Below are 26087 nucleotides of genomic sequence, written 5' to 3' on the forward strand. Positions count from 1 at the left end.
CAAAGTGATCACCTGACTTTTGAAAACTCAGAAGTACTTGGGCATCAGTGCTAAGAAGACACTTTATTGCAGTGGATGCATTACAGAAAACCCAGACTGGAGCATATCATTACTGTAACAAGTTACTCATGGTAAGAATAAATAGCAAACGTGCAATTACAAATATCGCTGCTCCCAATTCTAGCAACGAGTTCACATTACATTTTAATGTAGTTTTCAGTAATGTTAACTTATTAACTTTATCTTTAAGTGAAAGAAAATCATTTTGGAAAATGTGTAATTAAATTTAACATTTTAATATTTCTAGCAGGCAAAGATTTAGTTAAGTGAGAGGCCAAATATCCTCAATTAACAAACCAAGCCAAGAAATTATTAGTTCTATTCAATATGCTTATGGGAACAGGTATTCTCTGCATAGTTATTATGGGTATTAGAGTACAGAAACATTAAATACGGAACTACACCTAAACTGAGGCAATTTTATGTCATTAAAATATCACCTATAATTCTAAATGAATATTATTAATTTGAATTGCTTTTGTAAGACTGGTTTACAAATTAATTTGTAAATTATCTAGTTTTACAATTTTATAACAGCCATAAACAAGAGAAGTTTATGCCTAGATTATGTATACATATTACATGTAAAAAAAATAATTTAAATTGCACTGGATGGCTACTGATGCAGGTTTTCATTAAAAGAGATGAGTACCTTACCTAAATTTGAGAACTATTTCTAGAAGATCTATATTCAAAGAATTCAGTAGTAAATCAACAAATCTTTCAAATCCTTTCCTGCAGTGATCCATTAATTTGTATTTGTTGAATGCCTACTGTAGTTGAAGTTATATCAGGGATCTAGATGGACAGGTTCCCTTATCCTCAGGAGCCTACAGTCAAATGTATGAGACAGATAATTAAAATGTTAACAAATAATTTTGTTTTAAAAATTCCAATTGCATTCAGTGTATGGGATGAGGGAAATAATGAGTGTCTTATGACAAGTGGAATAACACAGAGGACCAGATGAGATTAGATGATCAGCAGGGGGGCTCTTACAAACATCTTAAACATATTGTTGAAGATTCCCAGATAAAAGAATGAGCCATCCAAACACACAGTAGACATGGGCAGCAAAGGGAATTATTCCAGAAGAGAGAATAAAAAACTATAAATGTCTAAAATAAGAAAAGTTTGGCAAGTTCTAAGAAGCAGAATAGTCATGTGTGTGGGAAATAGTGAGCCCAGGGAAGAAGGAGATGAGGCTGCACAGGTAGGCAGGGCATCTTTCAGGGTCTTAAAAGATGGATTAGGTTTATTTTATTCTGAATGGAATAGGAAGCCATTGAGGAGTACAAGCAGTGTGATATAATTTGTGTTTTTAAAAAATTAGACTGTGATTTTTACTTTATCTAGTAAAACAGCTAGATATTCCATTAAAAATACACCAAAGGCTCACAGATGGACAAGGATGTAGCATCCCTTGTTCAGGACTAAAACCAGCTTTAAAGGAACTGGAACCAAGGCAGTGTTTATAAGTGTGCTTTATGCTTTAATTTGAAATGTTAACATTATTAAAATTATGAGATTTCACCTCAAATATCTGGATTTTCTGTATCTCTGGATTTATTTTTTTTTAAGTTTCTAGAAAATCCAGGAACAATAAGCCTGCATTCCTGTCTGGAACCAATTGGCTGGAGCTGAGCAGCAGCTGCTCCATTTTCCCTTTTGCAAAGTGCTGTCATTCTCTTTGTCAGAGTTCTCTCTCACTTCCTGCTTCACGTGCTTTCCTCACCTATTGGCTTTATCTGGATGTATGAATTTTTTAACCTTCTCTGAGGGACTACAGGGACCACAGCCACAGCCCTGTCCCTAATGCTGACTCAAAACCTTGGTATAGATTATGCTTCATGATCTTTTTTCTAGCCCTGACATTTGTTCACGGATCATCCCCAGTTCTATGTCCATTTGTCTCTCCAATACCACACCTACACATGAAACACCGACTTACCCTGTGTTTGTGCTCACCCACAGCCTAGTCCTCAGCTTTAGGTCTGTGGGCGATTACCCTCGGCTCAAGCTCACCTCTTGGACCATGCTTTATTCTGAAGATTTTCACACTTGGATTCTGCACTATTTACACCTATGGTTCAAGTCACTGTTGTACCTTTAGAGCAATGTTGAACTGTGTGTACAGTCAATCTTATAGGACAAAATATACAGTATTCAAAGTGCTTTATTTATAATTTAATTGTAAATTTTAAAAATAAGGAATGTACAACCTGATGAGACCTCTTGGGTTGAGATTAACTGAGGCCTGTTTCTAGTATTCTCTCTTTTCTTCTATCTGCTTGGAAAGCATGGCAATTTGGTAAAGTTGGGAAAATGCCATGAAAAATACATGTTTCCATAAGGATGCAGGAACTACTGATCAGACATTTTAATTTATCTGTTGCTGTAGTTCCAGCACCTAGAACAGTGGCCCATGGTAAGCATCTCAGTTAATATTCTGTTGAATTAGTGCATGAATGTCTGGCTATTGTACCTTCAGCCAATATTGTGCTTCAGATATATGAGGCTACAAAATGAAAAAAAAATGGTTGTACTTTGTGATAAACTATCCAGATAAGACTATAGACTCTACCTCTTACTTCCCCAAATACCTCCAATGACTTAATTATAATTAACTAGAATTTAAAAAAAAAAAGCTAAGGCTTTTAGCTCACTTACTATTTTTCTAAGACTGTTAACATTCTGAATCTTTAACATCCTTCAGAATAATGAAATGTGTCCATCAATTACCTCCTGATAAAAACACTTGCACTGGTACTACCTATAGTTTTGAAATGGACCAATAGACTATAATTATATATGAAACTATCTGGGGACTGTTTCTTAATATGGAAACATTCTGCTCATCACTGCTAATCACAGATGAAAACAGAGTTACACAAATGTTGCTGAGCTCAAGTCTGAACGAGGTCTTCCAACCACACTCACATTCCCTCCATCTTCTTCTTCTCCCTAAATAAAACTTTGAGGACAGAACACTCATCACAGTACGATATGAAAGTCTCTCAGTCCATTAGGTCTACCTGTGTCGATATCACATTGGAGATGACACAGCTGTGAGCCTGTTCCTTCCCTTAATTCTACCCAATACAGAAACCTTTACCCTTGCTTAGTAACACCACCATAACATCAAATAAGATAATAAACAGCCACTAAAGACAGAAATACGTTTTGTGAACTTTAATTGAATAAGCACCTTTTTTTGCTGCTGGTAGGGAATAAATTATCAGGAAATGGAATTTATTGACTGCCCTGATTTTCAAGATCTGCTTAAAATGGAAATTCCTAAGACTACTTTTCTCTCTTTAGGGTAATATATATGAGTTTTTGAAAGATCTGAATCAAGGTTCTGTCCTTCTCTGCACTAACTCGACTTATTTCATGACAAATTAATTTGTCAGAAACAACAACTGCAGGTTTGAGATAGAAATAGTCACATGAAAGACCAAATTGAGGCTATTTTGGATCTGTTAGCCTTATGATGGGATGCTTTAATTTATGCATCATGGAAATCTCTTTACACCACTCCACTTGTAATTGCAGCAGCTCATGATGCTTGTATGCTCATTGGTTTCACTTTATTCTAAAAAACTCTGGCAAAAATCACTTTATGTGACTGATAGTTTGCTAAGGCAAACTCCCTTTAAGAGATATTACCTGATTATTTTTTACCACATTACCTCACTAACAACAACAACAAAAAATAGTAATAATAAAAAGCTCTGGTGAGTTGTAAAGTATCTAATGGAATGATATGTTAATTTTCTCTATAAAAATTCCCAATTTTCTTATGTGAATATAAATTGCACATTACATAAAACCCTTTCCCCTGACCTATTCTTTACTCCAAGGCCGTCATTATTATGGGAGACCCATTTAACCACCTACCTCATATCTATTTCTTTTTTTTCCTCTTCAAAGAGGGTTCTAGTGTTCCTTGGAGCAACGATATGCTTAGATGAGAATAATGGATGGTAGTTGATATAAGCCAGTCTTCAATGACATTGTGCCGCAATCTACCAGCCTCACTTTCAGCTGGGCATCACCCATTTTTGCTAATGAGAATTGAGAGGAAATCTTTGAGGAGATGCTCAGGAAACTTTGACTCTCTTGATGAAAGACTGACATGGTTGACATCACCAACACTCTTTGCTTTGAACTTAGACTTAATATCTAGAGCTACAGCAACTTTCTTAAGACTGTAAAAGCACAAGTAAGAATATGAACAGCAACATACTAAGAATGCCACAGTAAAAAAGACTCTGGATCCCAGATCCTCAATCCTGGATGGCTTTGCTGAGTTTTGAGTGAAAGCCTGCAAAAGGCCTACTTTCAAACTTCTCAGTATTTAGGAAAAGTCAAACCATCTGATTAAGACACTTTCTGAAGTCTTCTGTGACTTGCAGCTGAATGCCTAATATAATGATCTTTCTGTGAAACAGCTGAGGCATTCTCAAAACTCTTCCCTTCTTTCTTGTCTCTCTCTCCAAATCTACATTTCACTGGAGCTCTCAAACACAGTATATTCCTGCCACCTAAATTGCCCATTAGTCTCTGAATTCTCTCTCCTGTCTATCATGGGTCTTTGTAATGTTTTCTCTGCCAGTGAAGTCCTTTGTCATCCTTATTCCTCCTCATGAAAAGCTGTGTTAATATAGGCGTATGTCATGACTCAGAAAATCCACTAGGACTAGTCCCAACAGAAATACACAGATACTTTCACAAAAAGATAGGTACAAGGTTGTTCATAGCAGCACTATTCACAATGACTACACACTGGAAAAAATGACCATCAACAGTTGAAGAGGTAATAAATGCGTGGTATATTTACAGTAACAAGAATAAGCAAACTACAACTATGGTTATATGCAACAATCTGAACAGATCTTAAAAGTGTAAGTTTTAACATAGTTTTAAAGCAGGTAAACTACAGTGTCAAAGAAAGGTAAATGCCCCCCTTGGGGAAAGTAGTGCCTAGAAGGAGAGTTACCAGGATGTTGGCAATATTCTGTTTCTAACCTATGTGATGGTTACTTGGGTGTGCTCACTTTGTGAAACTATACCAAACTGTAAATGTGTGATGTGTGCACTTCTCTACGTATAATATTAAAATTGAAAGTTTTTTTTAATATTTTATTTATTTATTTGTCTGAGAGACAGACAAAGTTTACCTAGGTCAAAAAGAATCATTAACATAATCATATTTCTTCCATAATGCTTTCTCTGATTTCTTCTTCATTTCAATTTAAACTTTTTTATTTTTTATTCCTCCATAGGATTTTGTCTATACCCATCTTATAACACATATCCCAGGCTGCTCTGCAATCAGGTGTTTGCATAGGTAACTTCCCCTGTCCCCATAAGACTGTGATCTTCCTGAAGGCAAGGTTCACATCTCTGTCATCTCATACTGCTATGTACAAATTAAGCCAGAAAACCTCTTTGAAGACAGTTTTATTTTTTTAAAGATTTATTTATTTATGAGAGATAGAGAGAGAGAGCACACCCTCGGGGGTGGGGGAAGGGTAGAGAGATAGGGAAAGAGAGTCTTTAGAAGACTTCATGCTGAGCATAGAGCCAATGCGGGGCTTGATCCTATGACCCTGAGATCACAACCTGAGCTGAAACCAAGAGTCAGATGCTTTACCAACTGTGCCACTGAAGGTGCCCCTGAAGAGAATTTTAATTCAAAACAGCTTCCTGTGAAATATATATACCAAAGATCAAGTGTTTGTGTTTTTGAGTTTTTATTATCTAATAATACAAAAATTTGAGATACTGAAGGCAGCGATAGAACAGAAGATTCATTGGATTAAAAATATAATGACTTCTAAGTCTTTACTTGCTATACATTTAAACTGTAGAAATTTATGAAGATAACTGCACCTGTCAGATCTGTAGTTTCCTCCCCTGAAGTACGGGGAAAATAACATTTACTTCATGGAAATGTTATGTGTCTCAAGACGGCTGATGCACACGAGTGTTTCCTAAGTTCCAAAGTACCATACGTACTAGAGGTTTTGTTCTTTATTGCCTAGTTTTTGCCATTCTTTTTCACATCATAAACAAGGCATGCCTGGAAAATTACAATTATACCATGTTAGAGTGACATGAAAATCTCCTTAGGGCTGGGGGACACTAGCCATGCACACTTGTTTAAAAATCTCCACTCAGGAAAACCATCAGTTTATTAGAATTAAAAATTCTGGCTCAGATGAGATCAAGTTTTTTTGTCTTCTTCACTGGGCATCTCCAACTAGCAAACCGAGCTCAGTCACAGAAAGTAGATCCATGAGACAGATTGTCCCAAGCATCATCTGAAACCAAATGGAAGTGTCAGCCATCATATAAAAGCATTCCTACCTGGGTGCCTGGGTGGCTCAGCAAGTTAAAGCCTCTGCCTTTGGCTCAGGTCATGATCCCAGGGTTCTGAGATCCAGCCCTGCCTCAGGCTCTCTGCTCAGCAGGGAGCCTGCTTCCTGCTCTCTCTCTGCCTACCTCTCCACCTACTTGTGATCTCTCTCTCTCTCTGTCAAATAAATAAATAAAATCTTTAAGGAAAAAAATAAAAGCATTCCAATCACAAACACAAATTCCCAAAACTGAATTTACATTGCTGTGTTTATGCTTCAGTGGACCATTTGGTGTCACTACAGGGAGAAAAACTGTGCAAGCAGCCTTTACCTAGACCTTCTATCTCTAATGAGAATCTGTAAGCAACTGATCAAAATTTCAGGAGGAAGGAAATACTCATTTCACACACTTCCTTAATCACCCTCTAGTCTAGAGGGAGAGCCTCAGCATTAGTTCACGTATGGATGTAACCTGATTCATGCACTTCTAATGAATTATTTATTTATTTCCTCTGTAATCCCTCCACTCTGATGGAGAGAAAAGAAAAAAAGTGTGTGAGTGTGAGTGTGTGTGTGTGAACAAGGGTAGGATTTGGTGTTTTTTCTCTTAAATTACTGAAATATCCATAGTGGGATGGGGAGGATACAGAGGAAGATGAGCCATCATCTATTACATGAGCAGAAAGTTTGTTAAAATAGTCTCACCTTTTCAGTATCTACCAAAGCATGGTATGCAAAATGATTTTAAGTGACAACCAGATAAAACCTTTAAAAAATTATGGTTGGGGAGCCAGCATGGCTCAATTGGTTAAGTGTCTGACATTGACTTAGGTCATGATTTCAGAGTCCCAGGGTCAGGCTCCCTGCTCAACGGGGAGTCTGCTTGTCCCCTGCCCTTCCCCCGCCCAGTACCCTCCCCACCCACACACTCATGCACGCACGCGCTCTCTCCCTCTCTAATAAATAAGTAGAATCTTTTTTTAAATATTATGGTTATTTTAAAATAACTATTTTTATATTGGAAAAAACCCACCATATTAAACTTGTAATTTTGCAGATATAATTGCTACAAGACTAAACTGACTTTTTAAATTTTTTAATTAACTTTTTCTTAAGTGTGTTGACTCACAGAAAAATAAATAACAGGAACACACAGATGTAGCAACATTACACAGGATGTGTATAACTGTCCAGATTTCAGGCTACTGGATTAGGTGATATTTGCTCCTTCTGTATCATTATCTCCTTAAGGAGACGTTCCTCTGAGCTAATTCCAAAAGATTACTCTAATTCACATACAGAATGGTAGAGATAAGAAGTGATGCTGTAAGATGAAATTATTTCCCGTAAAATTGAAAAATAATCATCTCAACATGTGGCGATGGGCATTACCACGGAAGTGTGAATGGTATAAACACACCTCAGACTATGGGTAGCATGAGTCTAAGCCCTCAGGATCAGAGAGTTATGTGCCCGTCAGCCCACTCCCTCTTGAACCCCAGCTTGCTCTCTGTAGAAGGACTAAACGGTCTCTAAGGTTCCTTTCAGCAACACCAACCCATGAGTCAATGTGGAAGACATTAACTGTGCATTAGGGGCACAGTGAGCTGTTCAGTATGTCAAATGGACTTATTGCCTAAGTAACCCGTAGACTAAGCTGCTGCTTCTTCCACTCAGTGCATCCACATACTCAGACCCATGTGTTCAAGGGCCTTATTATTTTACAGTGAATTTTACCCCTGAAGGAGGATATGAAGAGGCCTCAAGGGCTGACATTTTCCTTTGTCATTTAGAAGAGATCAAGCTACACACCAGTGTCACTGCTCTGACTTCCTGGATTAGAAAAGAAATGACCAGACAGCATGCACCCAGGATTTACCTAAAGACTTGGGAATTTTAAGGACAAGTTTTGTATTCCTAGGCGCCTTCTGAACTCAAACCGAAATCTTTCTATTGCTTAGCATAACCCACCATTTGCCATCTCTGACTTCTCTGTAACCTTCCCCCAATCTCCAGTAGAGCTCAGAAAATTCATTAGCTCCTCCTCGTAGAGAGTCTCAGATTTGACACAGAGCATTAGAGCTAGAAAAGACTCTACAGGTCATCTCTTTCTGCTTCGTATCAGATGTTTAAATCCCTCTGCAATACCTCAGCAGTCACACCGCATCTGCTTGTACAATAACAGCAACTGGAGAGTCATAAGCTGCCAAAGCTCTCCTTGTGTGTTCGCCACAGTTGTAGTCACTTCCTGCTCAGCCCAGAGCTCCCTTTCAAACATAGTCCATCAAACCTGCTTCTACTTTCTTGAAACCCCTGGAATACTAAATTCTACTTCAATCTTCTGGTCTCTCTCCAGGCTAAACATCGCTATGGCTTTCATCTGCTCCTTATAAGTCATGATTTCAAGTCCAATTCATATCTTGGCCATCATCTACTAGATGTACTCTAACATAATATCATCCCTTCGGAACCATGCTTTCCAAGACCAGATAGGATCTCTCCCTTTTCACCTCCAAGCGGTGTGTGACCAGCATGGGTTACAATGGTACAACCTGCAGTATCATTCTATTCCCTCTTGCATAATCATAATCCAAAAATTATCCTAATCTCTGAGGAAATCTAATAAAAACAATACCGAACAAAGCAGACGCATACATACACGTTTTAAGCAGCCTCACTTTGCATCACAAATGGTTGTGAAGTGTGAATAGTCACTTTTCCAAGATATTTGTGTCATGTAGTGTTAAACTATGCTTATAAAAGCTGCTTCTCACAACTCACATAAAAACTATATGTGTGTGTGTGTGTGTGTGTGTGTACTATAAGACTTCCACAATCATGAAATATTTTCCACTCATTTGATCTTCATAACTCTATGACAGAGGCAGGGAAAGATAAGCATGCTTTTTTTCATATACATATACAAAACTGGCCAAAACTCACATAATTTATAAGTTACAGAGACTTTGGGTTTCAGGTCCAATCTCCCTTCACAGTATTATTCACTTAAAATAATCAAGTGTCTGCACACCTAACTGGGTGCTAAGACTCAATATATTAGGTGTAAATTTTAATGGTCCACTTTGACCCAATTTCTTGAACATGCTTGTGCTAGATTTGGCAGTCGCATGGCTATTGCTATGTATTCCTACAAGAGAGGAAAGAAAATGGCCATCACATTTTCAGTAAGTTTAACTATTTGCTTAAAATCTTACTCAAAGTGTTTTTAATCACAAAGTGTGAGAACCAGGCACTTCCATTCACAGCCCTGTAGGAAAACCATATAGTCTCCAAAAACCACTAGCAGCTTCCACTCACTAATGCTAATGGCATTCTTAGGAGAAGAAATCCCAAAACGAGAAAAGCCAAAGCTAAGAAATTAAAGATTTATAAAAAGTCAAATTCAGGGGCTCGGGTGGTTAAGCAGCTGACTCTTGATTTTGGTTCAGGTCATGATCTCAGGGTCCTCGGACTGAGCCTCGCATCAGGTTCTGCCCTCAGTGGGGACTCTGTTTGGGGCTCCTCCCTCTCCTTCTACACCTCCCCCTGCTCATGTATGCTCTCTTTCTCTCTCTCTCAAATAAATATATATTTTTTTTTTAAATGTCAACATTTACAGCCCCATCTTCTGCCGCTCCAAGTCAATGGACTCCTGACACCACTGTAAATACACGGTGTCACCTAAAACAAAAGTTCCCAAATCTAGGTCTAAACCACAATCAAGCTTTTTAAAAATATAAGCACATGGGACCTTTCTGGCACCTAGGCAGTCTAGCGCAAAACAATCTTTCTGTGGTCACTGCTGTTGTCGTTACTGTTGTTTTTAAAGGAGTCTAGTGTGACTAGGATGTAGCTGGCCCAAGCCTGGAGTTTGTTAACAAGGGGAAGCCACTTCCTCTTGCATTATCCCCATCTCTCCTGCAGCAACAGCCTTCCTTTTTCTAGTCAATCCTTCTCATCAGCATGGGCCATAATATTTCTCATAAAAATGGTGTTCCGTGATCTCACATTCCCTTCATTTGCCTATATAACTTTACTGCAAAACTCCTGCAAAGATTTTTTGATAATCATTATCTCTATGATCTCTACTTCTGGTCTCTTGAGCCCATTCTAATCAGACTTTCACAGCCATGTTTCCATTGAAACTGTTTGCCCAGGTGAGCGATGTCCCCCCACATTTCCCAGTCTGAGGATCCATTCTCAGTCTGCTAACTACAGATCTCTCACCAGCATGTGACCCGGCTGGTCCTTCTTTCTTCACTTAACTCCTGCTGTCACACTCTTTGAATTGTCTCCACTCCTCAAGCTTCTCTTTTGGATTCTCTTTGGTAACTTTGACTTCTAACGGCTAAATGTAGGAGAACCTCAGGGTTAGTCCTTCAATCTATTCTTTTTCATATCAACACTCACCCCTTATGTAACTGAATACAGCCTTGGGGTTCTGAATACCACCCACATGCTGATGGCTCCCATTTCCTATCTCTGGCCATGGACTCCCCTAAATTCCAGGCTTTCTTCTTTCCACCCAATGCCTCTCCTCTAATTCTAGGTCCTATTGAAGGAAAACAGACCACTTGAGTTTATCCTTCAAAGCAGTTCTGTCCTCCTTCACTGCCCATCTCAGTCAAAGATCTCTCTCTTTGCCTCACTGCTCAGGCAAAATTACTTGAGCCACCTTGAACTTCTCTTCTTCTCTCAATCAATTAGCAAATCCTGTCAGCTCTACCTCAAAATATATCCCAAATCAGACCAAGTCTTACCACCTAACACATTATGACTCTATTCCAAGCGTCTCACCAGAAATACTGTAATAGCCTCCTAAATAGTCTCCCTGATACAGTCTATTTTCATACTGCAGCCAGAGTGATCTATTTAAAATGTAAATGGCTTATCACACCCCTGCTCAAAACTCTTTCACGACTTCCCATAATCCTCAAAATAAATTCCAAAATATTTGTCACAGACCACAAGGCCAGGAACAATCTCCTTTCCTACCATTCACCTCACTCTGACCATGTCCAGGCTACTCCTGCTTCAGGACCTTTGCCCCTGCTGTTCTTCCAGCGAGAGCGCATTCTCCTTCAGTACTTGCAGGCTTGCTCCCTCAAAAAGCCATTCCCTCAGAGAAGACAGCAGCTGTATCTAACGAGACCTTCCTTTCACTCTCGATCCCCTTAATACATTTATTTCTCGTTATAGCGCTTCCCACCATCCGACATTATATTAAATGCACGCCAGTTGTTTATTTATTTATTAGTTTACTTCTGCACTAGAAAGTAAGCTCTTAAAATAGACATTGTTTTGCTCACCACCGAATCCCCAGCAGTTAGAACAGTACCTGGTGAAGAGGAGACCATCCATAAACGACCGAAAGAATGAAGGAAAGAATGAGCAAATTTAGCCTGAAACACATGCTCTTCCTTGGCCCCACGCCTCAGTGCATATTTTCCCCTTTACCCAGAATGCCCTTCCTCATCATTTCCTATGCGATGTGGATGCCTATTTATTCTTTAAAATGCAACTTGGGTAGCATATTCCCCTGAAGCCTTCCCAGATAAGCCTCTCTGACTACACACACACACACTCACTCACATATGCAGGCACATACACACACACACACACATCACTGAGCAGAGGGCGCTGCTCTCATCTCTCTCTGCATTCAAGATAAATTGTTCCTACCTTTAGACTAGCACCTACCCTTAAAGATGTCTTCTTCATATCTTTTTTCTCTTAAGTCTTTTTTCCCTTGCCATACTGTGAACTCCTTAGGGCCGGAGTTGCTGTATCTCTATTTGCCCCTGCCAAACGCATACTAGGAACCCACTTGTGCTAAAATACGTCTGGTTGCCAGTGCTCACGTGAGTTTTTACTATCTCCTTCTGCTTGTGCTAAGTTGTTTTTATTAGAAGCTGCTGTTCATTAACGTGATTAATACACCTAAAAGTAGCTCATTTGTTCTCTATGCCTCAGAGACAAAAGTGCCTGCAGATCCCAGAAATTAAACTCTAATACAGTTTAGATTTGTTCCCCATTGACTGAGAACTAAGCGATGTAAGCCTTCAATAACAGAACTTCACCTGCCTGTTGGAGAACATTTCTATAGGCCGTGCAAGATTCTAGTTATTAATCATTAGCAAAGAGAATGTAAAGTAAGCTTAAATCAACAAAATGCCCTAACCTTTATCATGTTGTCCCACTTCACAGCGCAGAAGGAAAGGGCTCGATACCAGGGTTGGGAAGAGCACCCTCTTTGAGCAGCATTATACTAGGGTACACCACAAAACTTGGTGTGTAACAGGATGAGATAGCTGTTGGAAGGTATGACCCTTATTCCAAAGAAGCTATACATTTCATGTTGATATAACTGGTTTCGGCCAAGTTTCTTCTGTCTCCCCAAGACAATGTAAAATGGAGCTTTATTTTATCTGCAACATAGCCTTGTGTCATAAATGTGTCCAACATAATAACCATAGTAATAATAAATAAGTTAGAGCTGTATTGTGCCTTTTAGATTTTTCCAGTTTGCGTTCACCCCATTTCATCTGATCTTCAAATGTTGCTTTGATGGAGGCAAGAATGATTATACCCATCTTACAGATGAGGATTTTGAGGCTCACAGAGGTTAAAAAAACTTGCCTAAGGTCAAGAAATGAGTGAATGAAAGAAACAGACTCCAAATTGGCATCTAAATCCCAAGCATACTATGAGTAGAGCATCCAAAGATCCAGCTACTCTACACAGACATGGGGCTCTGAACAACCACCTCAAGTCTGCTGGGCCTGTTTCCTCATCAGCCAAACAAAAACCTGTGTATCCAGTTCCTACAGCTGTTGCTAGGACCCAGATATCCCGATCCTACATTTGGAATCACTTATGCCCCATGCACAATATAATAATTGGTCCCTCCTCGTTAGAAGATTACAACACAGGAGTGATGTTCGTTTCCTCACATCTGGGTTGTGAGAATGACAGCAAGGTTCATTAGAGACACGGAGTCTGGCCATGCCAAAAAGCTTCGTGAGGTGGGGAGAGCAATCCAAACAAAGGCTCATTTCCGTTTTAGTGTCTGCTTTAGAAATGCCTTTCCATCGTTCTGAGAAAGCCAGCTCTCTTCAGCCGGGAGGAAGGAGCGAAGGAGGCCCAGGGGGCAGGGGACGCAGCACTGACACAGATCTGAGGTCACTGGACAATCTCCACTGCATCTAGTCTCTCACTTGTTTTTCGTCTGAAACCTCCAGAGGGATGCGCTTCAGCGTCACAGGCTCATTCTAACGTCCAGCTCAACCAGGAGCCACTCCCTCTCAATTGAAACGGTGAGGTGACTAAGTGCCCCGATGTGCAATTCTGGAGAGAGGGGAAGGGAGGGTGTAGCCTACCACCAAGGGGAAATGGAACTGGACTTCACACCACTCGGCAGCTGTCCCTGCAGCCCCACTGATGCCAGAAAACCAGCCCCCCAGGGGATAAGGCAATTCTTCAGCACACGCCACACCACCCTTTGATGACAGCCCACTGTGCAGCAGCGGCAGCCAGGAGACCATCACATCTTACTGACTAACTTCTCGCTTAGGTGAAGAACTGTAGTTCTTCCCATCCAGCCCCACTCAATGCCTAATTCCCTCTGACAGGAAGCCAACACTGGACACAGGTTTTTTCCCAGTTAGCATGGTGCTAGATGTAAACAATCAAGGAATACTAACCAAGCAAGACTGCTCTTCATGCTATGAACCAATACACATTCCCAAATAAACATACTAGATAATAAAATATTTATATGGCACTCAATGTCTGATTATTCTAGAAGCTTCATATATATTAATATTAATTCATTTTACTCCTCACCACATCTCTGTAAGGTACGTGTGAGTACCAGTTTACACAGGAGGACACTGAAAGCTCTGGGGTTGGGGGGGGGGCAGGAAGTGAAGAAATGTCCGGAGTCACACCCCTGGTAAGGCAGAGCAGATCAAACCCAGGCAAAGTTGGCTCTACAGTCTGGACTCTGTGCTCCTGCAGAAGACTCCCCCACACCAGGCTATATGTTTCTGAGCTTGATAAATTTGCATTAACAGAGGTGGATTTCAAAAACACAAAACTGAGTGAAAAAATAAGACGCAAAGAGATAAATACAGTTCAAGACCATTTATATGTGGGGCGTCTGGGTGGCTCGGTGGTTTAAAACCTCTGCCTTCAGCTCAGGTCATGATCCCCGCGTCCTGGGATCATGTCCCACATAGAACCCCACATGGGGCTCTCTGCTCAGCAGGGAGCTTGCTTCCTCCTCTCTCTCTCTCTGCCTGCCTCTCTGCCTACTTGTGATCTCTATCAGATAAATAAATAAATTTTTTTTTAAAAAGACCACTTATATGAATTTTAGAAACCTTCAAAACAATATCATACATGATACATATATCATACTGGAGGGACACATACTGAAGTCAATTTAGTTTCACTCCTGAGAGAGGAAACACTCTGGAATGGAGAGAGGGACATTCTAAGAAATTTTAACTTTATCAATAATAATTTGACCTCTTTATTTAAAAAAATCTGAAAAATATAAGGCATAATGTGAACAATTTGTTCATTCTGATCTTAGGTATATTAGTGTGTGTTATATTAATCTCTGTTCATTTCTGTATTTTCACTTTAAAAACAAACTACATATATTTTCTCCCCTGTTCCTTCTTGTGCCCTCCCAAATGCCAAAGCCATGAACATCATTTCCAGTTGAGGTAATGGAATCCATACTGTACTGCATTTTAGAAAACAAAATTGTAATGATGATTCACTCAGGCTAGTTGCCTAATAATGTTAACTATAGCTACATATTCCCAGTTTAGAGTGGTAAAAACAAAATTAACAACCACTCTATTCAACTAGAACTTGAACTGAGCACATGCAAACAATTGTGTCAGCAAATAGTAATTATCAAAGAAAATAACCTAAAAACAAAACACACTGGGGAGAATTTTTCTCTGCTACAATCATAGCAGTCCCTTCTAGCGTAACTACAATGGTAACTACGAATGACACACTATAGACACTGTTAATAATTGGGACTATTTATGCTCATGTATTCTCCCTCTTATCCAAGTATGAGTTATCTTAAAGCAGGGTTCATGCAAGCCCACTGCCAGACTCATGGTGTGGGTCTCTGTAAATGTTGGCTGAATCAATGTATAAATGAAGTGATGTTCCATAATAACTTTGCTCTGACCAACTTAAAATCTTCAACTCTTCAAGCAAAAGGGTAGGTGATGAGTCTGAATGTTAAAATTCTTATACCTAGATGGATAACATTTTGGGAGAATGTTAGTAATTTTTGCCCCATAGGACAAAAATTACAATTTCCCTTTATCATACAAATTCCTCTATTTTCAGAGACAGTACTTTTAGAGGCTTTCTCATTATACTAATGCAAGTCAGTTTCCTAGTTTCTGATGTTATAAAACCTCTCCAAGCACTGAAGCAGATTTTCCCATCTAAGATATTAAGTATTTTGTTTAGTGATTTAGATTTGATATATTCTGAGCAGAACCAAGTTCACACAGAATTTTCCCCTCCATTTAGGCTTCTCTGTTGGAAAATCCTTGTTTAATCTCAGAAGGTTTATTTGTCCCAAGAGTTTGTGGAAGAGATCATACCAAGAAGAACATGCCAGACTAAGCTCTTCTACCATCTACTTTGAAAGAAAGATGGAGGAAAGGTACAATGCTTCCTGGCTCATACACTTAGCATTCCTCATCCAGTAGTATTTAAAATGGAATGACACAAACATTTAGAGATGTACTAACAACTACCACAATTGCTTTTTGTAAGCCAGGAGCGATCGGACCATACTCTGCTGGGAGTGACTGTTTCCCCCAAAGGGCATGGATGCTCTACTTCCAGTCATCCTGTGATGGGAAAGGCAATGAACCTTGGAATGGGAATGGGAATAACCTCACTGTCTCTCTGGAACCTGAAGCAGCAGTTCCTAATTCTGGGGGAAACAGAAGACATCCATTGTGCAGAAAGAGGCTGGAGTTACAGAGAGATGAACAAGAGGCTCTTTTAGAGAAGGACAAGTCCCATGAGCTCCGGAGGCAGTGACAGCTTGTATTTGTCCTTATATTTCCATTTTTCTGCTTTCCTTGGACATCAGCATATTATTCTGAAGACCCACAGTCTGGTGTTCCATAAGACTTGAAGAGGAGAGTGACAAAGCTCTTGTATTCCAGCACAGACTTGTGGAATGTGTAAATACTCTTTTAGTATTTCCTAGAAATTACTTGGCAAGAGAAAACTCAGCCGAGGAATGGAAAGTCAGCAATCTACCGAATGACACTTGATGTCAGGACTTGAAAATCAAAGTCAATTTATGTTTTAGTCCTGAGCAACTCGGGAATTTTTTCAGTTACACTGGTCCTACAATGTTAACATTTAACATAACTTTTGTGACCTCCTGTCTTGATGGTCTAAACAATCTATGTACACAAGAGAGAATTGAAACTGGAGTAGTATGAACTATTAAGAAAAATATTAGTGCTACCATGATTAATTCCAGAAATTCAGTTATCAAAATTCACTTAGAAGAATATCATCCAAATTACCTGCTACAGCCAAATTACTCCATTAATACCATTTTATACTTGTTTCTATCAATGAAATAAAATTCACAATTATTCCTAATGCTGTGGATATTATGGCGATTATTTGCTTTAAGGAAATAAACAGATCTTCACAAATCTCCACTTTTATTATAAAAGGAACACATTTTCATAATTCAAATAATATACAAATATGTAATGCACAAAGCAAGTGTCTACCATCCAACTCCCTAAAGGTAACTGACATTAACAATATGGAATGCATTTAATCAAAGATACACACACACAGAGTCACATAAACAAACACATACACACAATCACATGGGACAGAAAATAAATATATGTAAACACATAAATCTTCATTTGGATTAGTCTGCTAATCTGTATTATGTAACTATAAAAAGGAATCCTGCCTAACACACACGTAAGTTTGGGAGCCAAAAGGCCAAAAGTCATTATTGAGCTCCTCCATTTTTTTACTGTGGCAGTTTTAGAAAATGCAGCACCAACTTTTCTCTCTGTTTCTCAGCATTTCCAGGTCATCCTCATGCTGTCTGTGAACACAGGACCATCACCAGATTGTCACAGAACACTGTTGTCTGGAATTCATGATCTCAGTTCATCATCTGGCTTCAGCCTTTGGGTAGCTACATGAACTATCTCCAGTCAATGAGTTACATACCAAGGGCTACAACAGACTGTGGGGAAGGAATTCATCACTATCATTTTGAAAATGGCTTCAAAAAGATTTGAACTATGCTATCTACTCACAAGTTCCTTAGTGCCAAGGTCAGACACTGAGCCAACATGGCGATTCACAGATTCCCAAGTTGCTCCAAGTCAAGCAAATAATTAGTGCTTTTGAGAACCATCCCGCTAGCAACAACACCCCTCCCCTCAAAAAAGAGACTCATTTTGTGCCACTAAGTTTTATTTAAAGACCATGCAATCGAATCCCAGCTGGCTTCATTGAAGCAGCAACGTAAGCAATCAGTGACACCAACTGCAATGCTATCGTTTCTATAAACAGTAATGAGTGGAGGGGGTAGGACAGTACTAGAAGCTTATGTATCAACAAGAAAGATCATTACAGCAAGAGAGATTGTCTTGGCAGATTCACAGCATCTTTCTGATTGGCACCCTAGGAAATGCAAATGTCCCACAACATTTAATGGCATAGGAGAAATATTCGGCCATGGCATTCCTAACATTGTGCAATAAGAATAATAAGACCTAAAGATAGCAATTTCATACACTAAATAATACAAAGGAAATCTTCATCATCCTAACATATTCCATGGAAACTGAAAAAATTGATCCATAAGTACTCCCTGGATGTCCCTTTCTACCTCTGATACCAGAGCACAGAACTTGATTTCTTAGAAGCTGGGCTATTGTACCCGGCTACAAATAAATGGATTCATGCTGAAGTAGGGGCAGAGGAGATATATAACATAGATAACTCGGCAGGATGGCTGAATATGAACAAGTCCGGGTAGGCTTGAATTGAGTTGTAGGGTAATGACTTTTCAAAAAAAAAAAAAATGTGCTTCTTTTAATATCTGTAGCTTATTTTCATATAAACACATTCTTCTGGCAAAATATCCAGAAATACTACTCCTTTCCATTAGAGCCCCCATCTGACCCATACCAGTACCACCTTTCAAACTTCTAAATGCTTTTCAAGAGCAGGGAGATTAACATGAATCCCAGGCGGAACTGTTTTTCCTTCCTTGCAGTGATTTTGCCATAGAGCATTGACTCAGACAAGAGGTTGTTAAACTGAAACAGACTGAGACTCCCTGGTACTCTGTGTTGGGCCCATATCCTCTCCAGCCTAGCAGCATAATTCCTGCTTGTATTGGGCGTGTATTTATATATTTCACCTTCCTGGGTCTCCAGTGCCTAACAGAGAATCTTGCACGTCACCAGTCCTCGAGGAATGTTTGCTAAATTAAAAAAGGGTAACTCCTGATGTCAGAGACATGTTTAACTTTCTATCCTGAGATGGAGAAGGAAGGGAGGGTGACCAATTGTCAAGGGCTAGTTGGCATGACTCAAGCATCCTGGGCTTTGGGGAAAAGTCTGGCTTCCCTCCTCTCTCTTACTGTGCTAACCCGGAGTCGGGCAAATGGTTGTGGGTCCCTGCCCTAGATGAGAGCATTCAGCTCAATCCCTTTACCATAGGGTACTGCCCTGGTTTTTCCCCATGCACACAGCTCTCAATTTATAAGCTGGGAGAAAAAAAACAATTTTATTTGGATTGCTCCTTGCAGTAGAGATACGAGCTGCCATGTTGTCTCTGTTTTTCAGGTCTTGTAGCTAGGTCTCCCTTTTCAGGATATGCTTTGAAGACATCAAAAGGTAGTTTCTACATCTCAGGGTATATAGTAAGGAGCCCTGGAGTTCTTAGAACCCTTGAAATTAAATTACAACTTTGAAAGAATATTCTCAAACATCAGTGGAACTTCAGTACTTCATTCTTATTTTGGGGGGAAAGATAACTATCATTCAAGAAACAAGGACCTGCTAGGCTCCAGATGTGCTAACTTCTAAGAAGGATGACAAAACCACATACTTTGGGATGCTAAACTAATTACTCCAAGATTTTGACAGAAAACCAATACATCTATTGTTTATATCTTACAGTTGAGATCATAGAGAAACTGGAAAGAACCTTAAACAGAGCCCAATAATCTACCATTAAATTGTATTATTTTAAACAGTCCTGTCTTACTCTATCAATCAGGATAGGCCAGATAACAAATAGTCTTAAAGATCTAAGCTCCTAGGGGCGCCTGGGTGGCTCAGTGGGTTAAAGCCTCTGCCTTCGGCTCAGGTCATGATTCCAGAGTCCTGGAATGGAGCCCTGCTCTCTGCTCAGCGGGGAGCCTGCTTCCTTTCCTCTCTCTCTGCCTGCCTCTGTGCCTACTTGGGATCTCTGTCTGTCAAATAAATAAATAAAATCTTTAAAAAAAAAAAAGATCTAAGCTCCTTATTAAAAGACTTTAACCTCTCATTAGAGCTAACTGTCCATCATGAGTCACACAGTAGGGCTCATTTACTACAGACACTCAGGGACAGAGGCTGATGGAGTCACCCCCACTTTGAACATCATCAGAAGGCGAAAGCCCGAAGTGAGTTGTGCCCTGGCTGTTTGAATGTCCACATAGAAGTGAGGTGTTGCTATTTCTGCCCATATCTCATTTGCTCATGAAGTAACATGGCCACACCTAACTTCAAAGGAATGGGGTAATGCCATCCTCCAATGTGTCCAAGAGGAAAACCTAAAATACTGGGTGAAAAGTGGTAAGATCTACTACATTTGCACATGGTGGACACTTAGCAAATAGTTTTTAGAAATACTACTATTCACAGACCTGTATCCCTGAAGCAAATAATACCTTATATGTTAATTTAAAAATACTATAAGTAACAAATGAGCTAACAACAAGCATTAACTTGAATTTTCTGACATTAACACTGAAAATCTCAAGTAAAACAACAAAAACAACAAAAAAAATGATTTCAAAATCATTTGAAAATGAACACCATAAGAAAGTGATAGATGTCCTGTGTGTTACATAATTCTTACTCAGTTTAGCTATCGGGAGCAACATTGAAATAGTGAAGAATTTTAAGATTATGACATAAAAACCAGCTCAAAGAAAGATTCTACAACAAAGATAATTGCCATGTATAAATCATCAATTATTCTCTAATGAAGTTTTCCAAGATTAAATAAATGAAGGCAGTTACACACTGAAATCAGCCATGTTTCAAAATTAAAATGATGTGAACAACTGAATACATGTCTTCAAAAGGTAAATTTCGTCATTTGCTTTTGATGAAGTGGATTTCTGAAGATTGAATTTGAATCTAAAATAGCCTCAATTTATAAATACATTATTTTCATCTGTTCCAATTTTGGATGTTACTTATATCCTTGAAGAAAAAGAAAAGAGATTAAAGGACTCTACACTCAGAAGTAAAGCAGAGAGGAGCGGACAACAACTGTGCAATGCTATCTTTGTAGAGGATCCCTTCCTGGGAAATGGGCTTAAATCAATAACCACTTTGCAACCAAATTCTTTCTTGGATCACTTGAGTATCTTGTAGAGTAGTTAAAGCCTAAATCCCTTAGGCACACACTAGCTGATGAAAAACTGAGTATAAGTTGGCAATTTTAATTTAGATGGTAGTGCTATACTTGAAAGTAAGAGTGTGACTGGGTTTTAGATATGTGTGTTCATCAGGATTGATAAATTATTTTGGCCTGGACTGTTTCAAGGCCACATAAAGGTAACTTGATGTGATTGTACAAGTTAATCTCTAGACATGTGGTAATCCTCCATGCTATCAGTCTGAGAAACCCCTAATTGACTGAATACCACAGGACAGTTATGTCCATATACAGAAAGAGGAGAGGGACACCTGGGTGGTTCAGTCAGTTAAATGTCTGCCTTCAACTCAGGTCCCCAGGGTCCCGGGATGGAGCCCTGCATGGGGCTCCCTGCTCAGCAGGAAGCCTGCTTCTCCCTCTGCCACCGCCCTCCGCCCCGCTTGTGTTCCCTCTCTCACTATGTCTCTCTCTCTCTCTGTCAAATAAATAAAATTCTTTAAATAAATAAATAGAAAGAGGAGAGCACAAGGGCTGATTTTCTAGAATCGCTTAGGGTGATAAGACAAGCACAGTGCTTCCCACTCTCTCCTTGCACATGTATGCACACACACAAGCACACACACCTGTGTTACTACTATTGTAAGGACCCACTACCATAAGTGCTGCCATCCTCTGTCACGTTAATACCTAAGGCAGCTTTCCCTGGAGCCTGATTGTTAGGACAAGAATCCCTCTTTAACTGATCTTTCCTACCAAAGCGGTGAGAAACCTATAACTTTAACACCCTTCTTTAATATAAATGCTTCTGCTTTCCTTCCAGCTAGATCTTGAGAGGAAAGGGAGCAGTCAATAAAGCTATTGTTTTAATCTACACCCTTCTTTGATTTTATGTTCTTTGTAAAGGTCCCTAATCTAGAGAAAAATGAACTTGATTCGCTCTCTTAGAACCAAGAAATTAGCATTTTCCAGGTCATATACTCTGGAAGGGTCATATACTCTGAGAAGAATTGTTCAGAATTTTAAACTTCTTAACTTTCTTTCAATGGATAGGCTCCACATGTGAAAAAAAAAATCATTCATTTTGAGAAATGGAAAAAAGAAAAGAAAAGAAAAGAAAAAAGATCATAAGATACCAGGAAATAGCCATAAACAACACGCTTAACTTTTGTCTAAGATTTTTTTTTTAAGATTTACTTATCTGAGAGAGAGAGAGAGCAGAGGCAGAGGAAGAGAGAGAGAGAATGTCAACAGACTCCACGGTGAGTGGGGACCTGATATGGGACTCAATCCCAGTACTCTGAGATCATGACCTGAGCCTAAATGAAGATTCAGCCAGTCTCTTAATCAGCTGAGCCACCAGGTGCCTCTAAGATTGTTTTCTGTTTGATAGCTCATGCTATCTCCATCCTACTGAAGTAAGAAGGATTTATAAACTAATATAATGGATAAATTAGATATTCATATTTGATATTGTAGAGGAAAGACATGAACAATAAAACATTTTACTTATACTAAGAAGCTCAAAAGTTAGTAATGATTATTTTTCATTTAACTCCATTTATTTAATAAAACCTAAAGAAAATATTGAAATGCTTACTAATTACAAAAATTTCAACAATCCATTAGAAGACTCTCTTAACTTCTTAAAGCAAATTATGTCACTTCTCCCCTGTAGCCCTTATCTCCCTCAACTGTAAAATAACGGGAAAGAAGCAGCTGATATAACATTCTAACACAGTTCAAAATATTATTATATTTCTCATTAGGTAAGTTGAAAAAGAATAAAATTGGACACTCCAGCTCTATTCTTAAAAATTTGCTCCATGACAATGTATCTGATGTTTTCACCTCATTTTGTATTCATATACTGGGAATAACAGCATTTCACACAGAACTGCTGTGATGTCATGCTAATGGTACAAGTTACATGAATGGAATCATGTTAAAATGGAACACAAAAATAATAATATCTAAAATATACTGAGCACATTATATATGGAAGACTCAAAGTTCTCAAAATGATGCCTGGCATATAGATAGAGCTCAACATATCTTTAGCCATTATCAATTCATTTAATCTTTACCACAATGTAAGAAGTAAGTACTATTACCATAGTAATTAACATGTATGCCTAAATTGAGGAACAACAAGGTCATGTATGTTATCCAAGATCATAAGCTAAGGAAGGCCACAATCAAACAAAAGCAATGTAGTTCCCAGAAATAATCTCTTAGTAATGCTGTATATTACCTCTGGCTGTGGAAAGGGTATGAAGGAAACTTAATCTTCATTACTTGTGACCATACCATTTTACAAGAATTCCCCTAGAGTGATCATCCTCTAAAATACCAACCATCCCACTAAGTAAAAAAGCATATGTAAAAATAAAGTACAACATTTTTCAAAGGACTGCATGTTAAATCTAGGATTAAACAAGATACAGGAACCAGGCTAGAGCTATTATTTCCACTTTTTTTCCAGATAAAAACACTGAATTTAAAAGATCCTTCGTAATTTTATTGAGACTCCTTTATAACTAGGTCTTCTGACTCTAAGTCCCATGATTTTGCAACAACCTATGCTGCCCTATCACATATAACTTCTACTTGTATTTGTTAATATATGAGAGACTGACTCCTCATGTAAATTAATGTGTTACCTAATTTTACATGAGGTAGACCCCTATCTTTATTACACAACATACCTAAACTTCTTTCAAATCCAGGAAACATATATCCAAGTTGCAATCTATTCAATGTAGACAAGGAAAATTGAAATAATTATCAACATACATCTCAGTTGACTTCCTGAAATATGTATTTTCAAAATACAAAACCACAACATCAAACATATTAATTCAGAATATAGAAGTTGGATATCTTTTAGCACTAATAAATATGGTGGCAAAAAATGACTGTGTAAATAATCTTATGAATTGAGCAAAAGTAAAAATAAAACATCTCATTGCTGATTTCATTTCAAAAGTGTATTCTCATATTTCACATATAGTTAAATTACCTAATTAGTTATTTTAAAATAGTTTTACTTTTCATCTAGAGTGGTGAGTAATCAGAGAGTCAAAGTTTTAGAAAAATAATGAATGATATCTATATATACTCTAATCTTTCCGAATATAATCTTCATAGCTCTAGAACAGGGTGAAAATAGGTATGTATCCAAATGAATCAGCTCCCCCAGGATAGCAACTGAAGTTTTAAACATGAAACCTATTATAACATTGTTAAAATGTTGACTATTAAAGTTACCTGCAATTTATGAACAAAATAAATATTTTACAAAGAGAGACACTTACTTAGACATGCTAGAGGAACCTTCCCCCTCTCCTCACATCACTCCCCTCCATTTTGTAAAGAGAAAACCAAGACACAAAAATGGGATTAGCCCTTGCAAGGTTAATAGACATAATCACTTTAAAGGAAACTTACACCTTAAAAAAGAGAGCGAGGTGCACAACACGAAGTGGAGAACCAGCACCGCATATGGCTTCAGCAGAAAAGAATTTCACTTACTTGATTTTAGTTTAGGGTTTTGTTTTGTTTTGTTTTTTTCATTTAAATTTTTAATTTCGCAGGTCATTAAAAGGGCCTGATTTTCTTTCTTTCCCTCACTGGACCTTTCCTGAGGGACCCGGCTGGTTAAACCCAGTGCTAATTGGGACTTTCCAGTTCCAGCACCGAGGACAGAAATTGCTCATTTCCAGGGCGAAGCTACGCTCTTCGGAGGGCCAGAAGTCTACTGCTCCGACCAAGAAAGAAGAAAAGATACCTGGCTCGCCAGCCACTTGTTTAAAAGTCCCCTCTCCTGCTGAACGCACCAGCAACTTCTCAAGAGCAGACACTGAGCAACTCCAAGTCGCACGCCGCCCTTACAAGTCACAAGGAGAGAGCCGCGAGGAAGTGCGAAAGCAGGTCACTTTTTTATCAGCACCCCTCTGAAAGAGACCCGCGATTCCAGTGCTGGCTCTGCGCGAGAGCTAGAGCGTTCTACAAAGCGCAGATGGCTTCAGGGATTACGAGGGGGGAAAAAAAAAAAAAAAAAAAACCAACCAAACGAACAAAAAAACACCCCCGAAGACAGAACGGGCGGCGGGGCCATTCTCTCGCCCCAGTGGGCAAACGCCTTCCTTCTACCGCTGACAGCGCAGAATAAAGGAGAGGGAGGCGCAGGGAGCCAGGAGGAGGAAGGGGTGGGGGCATGGGGGCATCTGCAGCGTCCTGGGGCTCAGGAAAGAACATTTTCTCACCACTTAGGCTGTTGCTGGACCTCAGGCTCCTTCCACAGAGACACTGCAGCATATGCACTCCTTTCTTCAAAGAAAGCTCAAGAATCTTCATGGAGAGGCGCGTGTGTGGGGTTCGTCAACTCCCCGCCCACCTCCGCTAATTGTCCAACCAAACGGCGGCCTGTCTTCGGCAGCCGGGTCCCGAGTCCATGGTGCGCGCGTCCCAGGTGGACAGGGAGCCGGAGCGCGGGGCAGGAGCGCGGCGGGCGCCCCGGCCGGGCAGGGAGCGAGGAGGAAGTGCCGCTCGGCTGGGGGCAACCCCGGGGGAGCCGGCGGCGAGACCACACCCCAGTAAGCTCGAACGTGACTCTTTGGGACTTCCCAAAGGAAGCGTCAGGGCCGCGGGCGGGAGGGTGAGTGGACGGGCCACGCGAGGGACGTCGCCGTGGGTCGGTGCCCCTTTCCAGGGGCCGGCGCCGGGAGGGACGAGGACAGGGTCCCGAGCCGGCCCTGGCCCTCTAGATCTGGCGGTGAGCCCGCGGCGCCCTCCCGTCCAGTGCCCGCACCGTGCAGGGTTGCGGGGCGCCGAAAAGGGCTTCGCGGGGCCCGGCGGAGCTAGCCCGGAAGGCAGCGCTCCCGCGGGCTGCGCGCCTGCCGAGGGCGACTCCGGCGTGGGAATCCGGCGGAAGGGAAGCGCCCGCAG

The 26087-nt window shown here is 39.8% G+C and overlaps 1 long non-coding RNA gene across 1 annotated transcript; it reads right to left on the reverse strand.

Moving 5' to 3' along the window:
- Window positions 1-784: 784 nt before the first annotated feature.
- LOC116862375 lies at window positions 785-25659 on the reverse strand. Its single transcript, XR_004381627.1, has 3 exons — window positions 25406-25659; window positions 10855-10866; window positions 785-795 (listed from the first exon to the last, which is right to left on the reverse strand). It is a non-coding gene; the product is annotated as an uncharacterized LOC116862375 (long non-coding RNA).
- Window positions 25660-26087: the final 428 nt, after the last annotated feature.

Source organism: Lontra canadensis, unplaced genomic scaffold (assembly GCF_010015895.1).
Source record: "Lontra canadensis isolate GAN:19392208 unplaced genomic scaffold, GSC_riverotter_1.0 scaffold237, whole genome shotgun sequence".
In the NCBI taxonomy this organism is placed as follows: domain Eukaryota; kingdom Metazoa; phylum Chordata; class Mammalia; order Carnivora; family Mustelidae; genus Lontra; species Lontra canadensis.